Here is an 8,413-nt window from a genome sequence, read left to right as displayed (position 1 = left end):
ATTAGGTAACTAATTTATAAGCCAGTGAATTGGCTTGTTAGGGCAATTGTTTCTTCACACTGTCCAATAATATCCCAACAAGTGAGGGAGATGGGATTATGCCAAGTGTTAGAACATTATTTATTTTATTCACAGCAGAGTATGGAATGAAGGTGCCAGGACAGATGCTTTCAAGTTTGACATCCTGGTGCAACTGGAGCACCAGGGTGCGTCATTCCACACTCACCACTTCACCTAACCTCCTCACCAGTTTTTCTCTGCCTTTCCTGCCTGTCAACTCTGAGACACCCAAAACCCAGTTTTCATTCAAAAAGGGGAAGATAGAGAAAATTCCAAGACCCCTCACCTCATCTCTCACCTTGGTGATTAAATAACCTGTAACAGGGTGGGTAAACTAAGTGAGAATTTTTTGGTAGGAACATTAAGAATGACATCTGAATTCAACTCCAGAAAACAGCTCTACCAGGGGACAGTAAAGCCTTAGCAGATGTTCTGAAACTGCTCATAAGAAAGTTCTGGAGAGTGGTCCTCTAGGTATGAGCTCTAAAAGCTCTGGACTCAGTGGGGCTTCGGCTGGTTCAGTCTGGGGCTGCCTGGCAAGCACACTGCAGTTGGTCTGTCTCAGTCTTCCATGAGAGTCCTTCAGGTCCATCACAGAATACAGCCCAATGTGTTATACAGTTAACCCTTCAGCAACACAGGTGATTAAGGCCACCCACCCTCTGCACAGTGGAAAATCCCCTTATACTGTCTTTGCAGTTCTGTGTTGGCAGATTCAACTAGCAGCAGATGTTTAGACTCTAGTACATATTTCTTGAAAATAATCCACATATAAGTGGACCTGAGCAGTTAAAATCCATGCTTCCACTGTAGCTTCCTTCAAGATCTCCGGTTTGAGGAAGCGTATGTTTCCTCTTCTCACTGTAGAGGAGGTGTGGCACCTGTCGGTTGGTGGGCCGCTGGGTTAGGTTTTGGCTGCTGACTGCTGGTGTGCTGAGAGCTCCCACTTTGAGATTTGACCACAGGCCCTAGCTCAGCCAGTGCCTCCTGATAGTTTAGGTACTCTCTGGTCACAGAAAGAGTCCTGTGTCCCGTAGGCTATCTCAGCCATCCAGCAAGGTATCAGTGAGGGCTTTGCATACACCCTTGAAAAGAGTGTTAGTGTTTCAGAAGATGTAGCAGATGGGATCTGAAAATCTTGCCCATTAAGGAATAGGGATTCTGGCCTTCAGCTTGAAGTGGGTTTTCAGAGTCACAGATGGTGGCGAGGTTTCATCCTGTGCAGACAGTTGTAGCAGTTCTGACTTACAGCTGTAGCAGTCTTGGACCATCCTTCATGAGGACGCAGGGTTTGTACTTGATATAACCAGAGTCTGGATAGTCAGATATCATCTCCTCTTTGAAGTCTTTGGGGGTATGACACCTCTAGGGATATGAGGTCAATTTCAAGATTTCATTGTGAATCTCATGATTTACTTCTTCACAAAAATTAATAGCAGTACAAACACCAGATTCTTGTCAACCTTAACCAGCACACCATTCACCCAGACTGGCTTCCCTAACCTGTGCTGAACTGCAGCAGTTTACCCCACTCCCCTGCCTCCTCAGCCCAAGTTCCCTGGAGCAGTCCAGGTCATTTCCCTAGTGAACTGGGGGAAGAAACATGGTTATTTAGGGGATCTATGGTAGTTCTATTAAGTGTAAGTGAAAGTCACTCAGCCCTGTCTGAGTCTTGGCAATCCCATGGACTATACAGCCCATGGAATTCTCCAGGCCAGAATACTGGAGTGGGTAGCCTATCCCTTCTCCAGGGGATCTTCCTGACACAGGAATTAAACCAGCATCTCCTGCATTGCAGGTGGATTCTTCACCAACTGAGCTTTCAGGGAAGCCCAGTTTTATTAAATCTGTATTAAATATACAAATTAGTTTGGGAATGTTTGGCAACTCCAGATTCCCTTTTCACAACATGGGATATGACTGGCTTATAAGTTTTTATTTAGATTTCATATATTAAAAAATCAGTAACAACTTAGAAAGATCTTCAAAATAACCAAAGATATATATCACAGTCTCTGCCACTTTTCTTCCTGTTTAATTAAGCATAAAATATAAAAATTTAAATATCTCAAGAACCAATATTAAAAAAAAAAGCTTCTATACAACAGGCAATTTTAACACCAGCTAGATATTTGATGATATTAAGGAATTATTGTTATTTTATTAGATGTGCTAGCAGTATTGTTACATTATTTAAAAAGAGTCCTGATCTTTTAAGCATAAACACTCAAGTATGATAGCTGGGATTTGCCTCAAAGTTAACATAGGACAGAAAGTATTTAAGAGTATGAAACAAAATTGGCCATGAGTTGCTAATTGTTAGAGCTGATAATTATTGTGTTAGCTGTAGTATCTCCTTTTGTATATGTTTGGAATTTTCCATAATAAAAATAAAGACAAATGTAGTATGTCAAAAGAAAGAAAAGAGTCCTCACAAAAAAAAAGTACTCACGAAAAGCAGAGCTGACTACATTTATAGCCACAGGGTAAAAATATTAATACTTCCGAAGATTGTTGATTCTGTTGTTCCCTGACCAGAGTACACTTTGGACCTCAAGCAAAATTATGAAGTAGACTTTGCTTATATTTGTTACTTCCTAGTGTCGACTTCCATCTTAGCTCCATGTCAGTTTTCTTTCTGCTTGTTGTAAATGCACGCTTTTCTCCCATTTACCTCTTTACTTCCAAAATTGTAACTTACTTCTTCCTACTGAGTCGGAGACCTAAAGATGAACCTGTCCCAATTAAAGTGCAAGAGAAGACAACTCGGGATAGAGCTTAGGAAGGTAGAAATTGGGAGTAGCTCTGATGTTTGAGCATTTGGAAAAATTACTGATAAAACTGTGAGAAGTTTGTGAAATATTGTGGGGAGAAACTTGGAGGAGTCCTTTATGAAAAGCACTATTGATTTTATTTAAAAATTGCCAGCCTGGAGAGAGGGAAAGGTAAAGGCTTTACTAGTACGATTAGCTAGTACTATCCTAATGAAAATAAATAATGCCTAAAATGAGCATGTCAAGAAGTAGCAGTATTAGCATATTATCCAGAAATATAGTTATGATTAAAAGAAACCGCAAATTCAAAGTAGTTACGTACGGATGGAATCATTTGGGAGGGAGTCTGACGGCATGAAACAAAGAACTACTGTATTTTATTATAAGCAACTTAGTAATACAATGTCTTTTTACAATGTTTATGTTTTATTTTAATAAAAATATTTTAAAAAACAAACTGCAGTATTAGTATACTTATTCTAAAGATGCATCAAGGGAAAAAACGTATTAATAAAGCTAATCTGAATAAAATTAAGACTATGATTTTGAATGTAGTAGGAATCTAGCTTCACCTTCTTCAAATGCATATCCAGTAGTCCCAAATCCATTTTTTGAAAAGGCTGTTCTTTTCTCCTTTGAACTATCTTGCCACTCTGGTTGAAAATCTATTAACCATAAATGGGTTTATTTATGGACTCTCAGTTATATGTCTATCTTTATTCTGGTACCACAGTTTTGATTACTACAGCTTTTTAGTGCGTTTTAAAATTGTGAGTCTTCCAGCTTTGTTCTTTTTGAAGATTGTTTGGCTATACTGGATTTACTGTATTTCCCACATGACTTTTAGGATCTCCTTATCAACTTCTACCAAAAAGGGTGGGGGAAACTGAGATTTTAATAGGGACTGCATTAAACCTATTGATCAATTTGAGGACTTTTGCCATCTTAACAATATTAAGTCTTCTAATCCATAAAATTTGATATCTTTTTATTTATTTAATTATGTCTTTAATTCTTTCAGTGATATAATATAGATTCACTGTAAAATCTTGCACTTATTTTGTTATACTTGTTTCTAATGAGTTTATTGATTTAATGCTATTGTAAAAGGAATGGTTTTGTTAGTTTCATTTTCAGAGTGTTCATTGCTAGTGTATAGAAGTATAAATGATTTTTGTACATTTTTGCAAACTTACTGAACTCATTTATTAGTTCTAATAAGTTTTTTGTATATATTCCTTAAGATTTTCTGTATATGAGATCATATCATCGGCAAAAAGGGAAAGTTTCATTCATTTTTTTATCTGGATGCCTTTTTCTTTTTGTTGTCTAGCTTTTTGTTGGCTAGACCCTTCAGTACAATGTTGAGTAGAAATGACAGGAGTAGACATCCTTGCCTTGTTCCTGATCTATGGCAAAGCATTCAGTCTTTCATCATTAAGTGTGGTGTTAGCTATGGGTTTTTTGTAGACGCCCTTGAGCAAATGAAAATTTCCTTCTGTTCCTAGTCGAATTTTTTTTTTAATCATGAAAAGGTATTTGATTTTGTCAAATGCTTTTTCTGTGCTTATTGAGATACCATGTGGTTTTGTTCTATTAATACAGTGTATAACATTGATTATCATATGTTGATGAGCTACGCTATACTCCTGGGATAAATTCTACTAGGTCATTGTGTACAATCCTTTTCATATGTTGCTGGATTCAGTTTGCTAGTATTTTATAAAAGATTTTCGCATCTGTGCTTATAAAGGATATTGGCTGTAGCTTTCTTGTGATGTCTTTGTTTGAATTTAGTTTCAGGATCTCACAGAATAGTTGAAAAGTATTCCTTCTTCTTCTACTTTTTTTTTCAAGTTTGTGAAGTAATGATTTTAGTTCTCTAGTGTTTAATAAAATTCAGTAGTCAAGTCATCTGATTCTGGGCTTGTTGGAATGAAATTTCTTGATCACCTAATCCAATTTTTTATTTTTTATTGTTTTCTTACAATTTTGTGTTTCTTCTTGGGTAATTTTTTAAAATACAAAAAATGAAAGTATAAACTTCTAAGTATGTATTAGATAGTCTGATAAAGCCCCAAAATGCATGTAAAAACCTGTCCTGTTGCTACTTCATAGGAAGTCAATTTGAAATTTATACTGTTTAACAGTTCAGTTTTTCTAATGTGTTTTTCAAGAATGTTTATTGTTAATGTATCTTTATTTGATTTATTTTAAAATCATATTTCATAATAGCTTGAAATTTAAGGTTTGCTTCTTTTTTTTATCTCAGCAGCAATGCAGCAAGTGTTGGATAACCTTACGGGGCTGCCCTCGTCTACAGGAGCAGAAGAAATAGACCTAATTTTCCTCAAGGGGATTATGGAGAATCCTATTGTAAAATCACTTGCTAAGGTATATTGATTTATTCATAAGATAACTAAATTCTTTTAAAATTGTTTTTACAGAGGTCTTTTCAGATTAGTGTTTTAAAACCTAAGTGAGTATAACTTAGGCTTAGTTAGCAAATGATAACAGTTAACAACTAATGAAATCTTACTTTACACAAAAATCAGGCTATTTTGCCTTCTCTATTGACTTTAAAGTTTTAGGGAAGCAATAACTGAACAGTTGTATTATAATGGAAGTCTATGAAAAAGAATCTTGATTTTGTCTCCATTTTCAACAACAGCAAGGTACTGATTTTCTTCTTTTATGTTAGATCATATACCTGTTTTTCAATTTAGTTCTTGACTTCCTATAACTAGTTCCTTTTGAAAATTTTTTTTATAACCTGATATTTTTAGTCTATTTCCATAATCAGCTCTGCAGTAATCTTTTTTACTCATACAAAAATATAGTTTTACAACCATTTTTGGTCCAGTTTTATTTCAATTACAGTATTTCCCACAGTAATTTTTATAAATGTCACTAAAACTGAGTGTATTAACTGTTTCACAACACTGCTCTCCCATTCTTCAGATGATTTCTTGCTTTTAAGAACCTATGCCATACACTCTCTCTGACCTTTTCTTTCTTTTATTTTTTTAATAAGATATTGAATATAGTTCCTTTTGCTATTCAGTAGAATCTTATTATGTCTCTGACCTTTTCTTCATGTAACCATATTGTCATTCGTGGAGTGTTGATTTTTATCCTCTCCTGAGATCATTTTTTGTAGCATAGTCTATCACTTGTTTTCTTCTAAGACTTCTGAAAAATCATCCTTTTTCCTAAGTGTTCTGATAGGAAGAGTGAGTTAGTGATGCAGTTCTTCATTTTATTTATAAATGTAATCATTCTAAGGTCACATGGTATGAAGGCTTTGGTTCCTAAGTAGAAACTAATCCACTTAGAGATCACCCAACTAGAATTTTTATTTTAGTCATGTTTGACTGCAGTCTTTGCAAAATTTATTAGGTATTCCTTTAATAATAATATATAGGATATAATTTACCTTCAGATTTAAGCTTCTTGTCACAAATATCAATCACTATGCTGTGTTGAGATAAATAGCTTCAGTGTCTTAGAAATAAGTAAGTTAAGTGTTAGTTGATCAGTCGTGCCTGACTCTTTGCAACCCCATGGACTGCAGCCCACCAGGCTCCTCTGTCCATGAGATTTTCCAGGCAAGGATACTGGAGTGGGTTGCCATTTCCTTCTCCAGGGTATCTTCCCAACCCAGGGATCGAACTCAGGTCTCCTGCGCTGCAGGCAGATTCTTTACTGACTGAGCTACAAGGGAAGCCCTAGAAATAAGTAAGGGCTGTTTAAGCCTACTAGTTAAATGGCTCACTCTGAGCTCTTACTGCCACTTTAAAAGTAGTGTTTTATTCCTCCCTTAATATCATACCTACCTTACTGTTGGTTGTCAGTTTTTTTCCTCAGTGTACCTCTTACACTCCATCCTCATGTTTATTTAATTTAAAGTTTTTAGATATAGATCTAGAAACTCAATTATATTATGCAAGACATCTTATAATGTGCTTATTGTTTATAAGAGTTTTTAAAAATTGCTATTTCATCTTTGCAAAAACATTATAAATTGAAAACTAGGATTTAAAATAGAAAAATTATTTGCCTAAGGTCACTTATCTAGAAAATGATAGAAATACTTAGGCCAGGTCTTGTTTCTTCAAATTCTTTTCTCAACAAGGGCTTCAGGATGTCAGCATCAGAAATCCCAAGGGCTTCACTTCATTTCTCTTCTGAAACTGTATCTTCTGCCCCGTCACAAAACACTAAGTCACCTCTTACCTTCCCACAGCTCTGACCTTTGCCATCTTCTATAACCAGGCTCTACTGGGGGCTGGTCAGAATAGCAATAATTATGGAAGTGTTCACGCTAATAACTACAATTTTTGAGAACTTGCTATGGGCCATGCTTTGTTTATATGTTCTTATTTAATTCTTACAAAAACTCCTTCAGAACACGAACCCCATTTCACTAATGAAATATTTTATTTCAAAAAAATGAGCCTGAAGTTTACCAATTAGCCTAAAAATACCACCACCAAAAACAAAACCAAGAGAAGAGCAGGAAGAGGGGCTGTTTGATGCTCACATTCCAAGACCCCAAGATGCCTTCACCTGGTTTATTTTGCTTACTTAAAGACTTCCCCTGTGGGAGATTCCCTGAATCTTGATTCAGGAAACTCTTTTTCTCCAAGTACACGTGGCTAGAGGTCTTTAAATTGTTAAGCACAAACTCTATTAAAAATAACAGTGCCAGAGAAGGACATGAGCTCACCTCATCTCATGAAAACACCAAAATCAGAACTAACTGTTAAACAACCATTGACAAAAAAAAAAAGAAACACTGAAACATACCAAAAGAGATATCCTACATCCAAAGACAAAGAAGAAACCACGAGACAGTTGGAGGGTGCGATGGCAATAAAATCAAATCCCATACCTCCTCTCCCAGAATGGGCAACTCATAAAACGGGAAAATAATCACATCACAGAGGTCCCCCCACAAGAATGAAAGTTCTGAGCCCCAAGTTGGGCTCCGAACCTGGTGGGGGGATCTTAAGCATTGGGAGCATCTAACTTTGATGCCCAGAGGCATTTGATTGCAGGAATTCCACTCTAAGAGGGTACACACAAGTTCATATACACCAGGACCCAGGGAAAAAAGCAGTAACCTTATAAAAGCCTGGGTCGGACCTACGTGCTAGTCTCCTGCAGAGGCAGGACACAGCTATGACTCACCGCAGGAACAAAGACACTAGTGGCAGTAGTTTTGGGGAGTACTCTTGGCGTGAGCCCTACTGGAGGCCACCATTTGCTCACCAAGACCAGGACCCACTCAACAGCCTCCATTCCTGAAACACCTCAGGCCAACCAACCAAGAGGGGAAGAACACAGCCCCACCTATTAGTATACAGGCCGTGTAAACTCTTCCTGAACCCACAGCTGCACAGTCAACAGACCCCTTGAATTGCCCTTGCCCACCAGAGGGACAAGACCCACCTCCATCCATCAGTGGGCAGGAAACAGTTCCTTCCACCTGCACAAGCCTCTCAATTCAGTTCAGTTCAGTCACTCAGTCGTGTACGACTCTTTGCAACCCCATGAACTGTATCACGCCAGGCCTC

The 8,413-nt window shown here is 37.2% G+C and overlaps 1 pseudogene; it reads right to left on the bottom strand.

Moving 5' to 3' along the window:
- Positions 1-918: 918 nt before the first annotated feature.
- LOC122437812 lies at positions 919-8,138 on the bottom strand (annotated as a pseudogene).
- Between the last annotated feature and the right edge of the window lie 275 nt (positions 8,139-8,413).

Source organism: Cervus canadensis, chromosome 3 (genome assembly GCF_019320065.1).
Source record: "Cervus canadensis isolate Bull #8, Minnesota chromosome 3, ASM1932006v1, whole genome shotgun sequence".
NCBI lineage: Eukaryota > Metazoa > Chordata > Mammalia > Artiodactyla > Cervidae > Cervus > Cervus canadensis.
Note: the sequence above shows the minus strand (reverse complement) of the source record. Positions and strands in the feature narration are given on the sequence as shown.